The sequence below is a fragment of the Fistularia commersonii genome, chromosome 8 (genome assembly GCF_037954325.1).
Source record: "Fistularia commersonii isolate RoL2024-O1a breed Wild chromosome 8, RoL_Fcom_v1.0, whole genome shotgun sequence".
In the NCBI taxonomy this organism is placed as follows: Eukaryota; Metazoa; Chordata; class Actinopteri; order Syngnathiformes; family Fistulariidae; genus Fistularia; species Fistularia commersonii.
Window position 1 is genome coordinate 20,837,025 of NC_141291.1, and position 3,320 is coordinate 20,840,344.

Here is a 3,320-nt window from a genome sequence, read left to right on the forward strand (position 1 = left end):
ACCTGTATTGTGGTGGATTGTCTGAAATTACAATGTCTGGGTCACCTTGCGATCGAAATGGGCTTTCAGTTTAATAATAATAATTTATACTTAATAATCCCTAGTGGGGAAATTCCTTCTCTACCTTCAACCCATCAGGAGTGAACCATGAGCAGTTGGCTTCCGTCTATCTGTGCCAGGGGAGAAGTTAGGCGTTCAGTGTTTTGCTCAACAACACTTCGACACACTAGGAGGACTCAGAAATCGAACCAGGGATGTTGGGTTCCATAAAGGATGAGATCCCACTGAGATTACTTATTGTTGTGGATTTGGTCCCAGGTGAATAATTTATGTCGCTAAAATTTAAAGTATTGTCAACAGTGACAAGATCACCTGTATTGTTGACTGGAAACAGATCTCTGCCTTCATTCACCCATGTGATCTTGGTATATAATTTGGTAGAGTTTTGCTCTGTTGTTTGAGTACTGACCTGCGTTGAGGATGGTCTTTAGGCGAGGCAGTGGTGGTGACCCCCGGGAACTGCGGTGGGCCCCCCTTGTCCTTTCAGTCCAAGGCCGGGTCTCAGCCAAATTTGCATCAGGGGTTAGTTTGCATATGGGTAGTGGAGAGAAACTGAGACAGCGACTCTGTCAGCTTTTTTTCCTAGCAGGACTCTAATTTATTTGTTATAGCGAGCCCCTTTTATACAAAGAGTGAACTATACTTGCATTGAGAAGTACAGAGACGCACATACATAAAGGGTGGTACATATCAGGACAGGAATGCGGAACAGTACCTATCTTCAAGGCTGTGCAAGGAGATAGAGCAGAATAGAGATATTTTATTGATCTCTAAGGAAATTACGGTGAAATTAAGGTGAGATACCTATAGGAATGGAATATGGAACCTATCTTCAAGGCCATGTATGGAGGTATCTATTTCCAAGTCCATTGCAAGGCCTTGGGATGATTAAATGGGAGTGAGAGTATCGATGGGTGTATGTCTTAGAGAGAAGTGGAAAAGTACAGGGAATCTTCAAACAATAGGATGACAACAGAAAAATGTCTAACAACCTGCATGTCACATACATGCACATACTGGCCATCCTTGGTGCAGTTGTGTTGATTCATGATACATATGAGTATGCTTTGTCATCTTTTGATGCAATATGGATTGCATGGAGCCGGTCCACAGAGATGAACCGATGTTGTACCATGTTAACCACCCCCATTCAACTTCAACTGTGACATGATATACACTCAGAAATACAGAAATACTTAATTGATACCTGAGTCTAGGAGGAGGGCTCTGAGGCATGTTGGACTCAATGATTAAGCAACTGCTTCTAGGTTATTACTGGGGCAGCAGTACATAAGTATGCTCAAAATTTTCATGCGGTTGCAGCCCTGGGAGTGCATATACAATCAAAAGATACTGCAGATTCTATCAATACCACAAGCAAGAGTTGAAAGACACCAGACAGCAAAAAGCTACACTTCTAGAAGCACTAAATTGATACCACTGAGAAAAGGTTTAATCAGATAAGTAAAAAGGCAATATTCACCGTCATTATTGTTTTAATAATTATGTTTTCTTGGTTTCTCAGCTAAAGTGAAAACAAATGTAGAAGAGAAACGAGTCATAAATTTATTTTTATCAGTATTACAAGCAAAAATTAGAACTGAGTATATTATAGTTGCAATTGTAATGCAAATAGTCAGGTACAAATGAAAACTATTTGCTAACTCTCCTTCTTCTTCTCCTTTTGGCTTTTCCCTTCAGGGGTCGCCACAGCGCATCAACTCTCTCAATCTAACCCTATTCTCTGTATCCTCCTCTATCACATCAACTACCTTCATATCTTCTCTCTACATCCATCTCTGCATCATGGTGACAAACTCTCTCTTTTACTGTCACAGTCCCATTATTCAAGTCCCAGACGCTGGCTTTCCTCTTCTCCCTCTGCTTCCAAACACACCTTCCTTCTCTCCTCCTTTGACCTACATAAGCCCAGTTTCCATTGGTTGTCTGTGGATCATAGGTACCAATGGCGGTCGTTGGTAACCTGGGCCTCGACCGATCCGGTATGATCTGGTTATTATGGTTGATTTGCATGGTTGGTTTTGGCAAAAGCTTGACACCGGATGCACTTCCTGACGGAGCCCTCTGCATTTATCCGGGCTTGGGACAGGCTCAGGGACACACTGCCCCATTCCCACCCCCGGCTGGCTCATGGAGACACTTGCCAGTGCCGCCCTGAAGTTGCATTTTTATTCACTAACTCTATTCGCTGTATATATTTGCTAACACTTTTGCATTGAGAAATACAATTGAACTCCTGCTATGAGAAAAAATTGCAGGATAGGAGGTGCTAGGATTTATGTAATTATTATTGTTTTTTTATGTCTATTGATAGGCGACAGCATCCTCTGTGACCCTTAGTGCAGGATAAGCGGCAGAAGATGGATGGATGGATGTCTATTGTCATTCATAAAAAAAAGTATGATGGGTGACTTTATTCATGGCAACTAATAATTTCATAATGCTAAGATTAATTTTCAGATCAGGGTGTTGGGCCTTATCTGGAAGTCCCCTTCCCAGACTTGAAAAACTGTGGTAAACATCAGAACACTATAATCTTTAAAGAATGTAAATTTAAAGGGAAAAAAAACATTACTAAAGACCCCTCTTATGACTAATACATGGGAAATAATCTGATTAAAACTGTGAGTTGTTCATGTCTTTTATTCCACATTATTAAAACAAAAATACATAGTGATGATAATAATAACAAAATGTACATACTTCATTTCAAAAGGTTTAGGTGCTATTTATAATTAACCTACAGGTTTAAAGTTGAAAATCACGTTTGTCTGAATAATGTACAGAAAGTTGCTTCAAAATTATATCACAAAGCCTTTCTCTATTCCTCCTTTATATGATCAGACTGCATTTACAAAATGACACAAAGTTGGCTGAAAAACATCCTGCATGTACTTTACGTATATTTACGAAATGAAGTTTACACACTCTAGGAACAGCAATAAAACATACATGCCTTCACTAATCAACTTTAAATCGGCAAAGTGCATAAAATAAACTGTGATTTGGAATATTGACATTGCATGCAGATAACACTATCACAGGTGCAGTCAAAGCTGCAAAAAGGCCAGCCATTAATCTTGTATTGTAGATGGAGCTTAGGAACATGTGTAAGTATTTGAAATTGGACTAAAGATTCAACTCCTACACTCCTTTGGGCCAGGGACACGCTAGAAAGACTGGTGAATTGACCTTACTGCTGAGTATCCGTATCCAGTTGCTTGCCTGCCAACCCACTA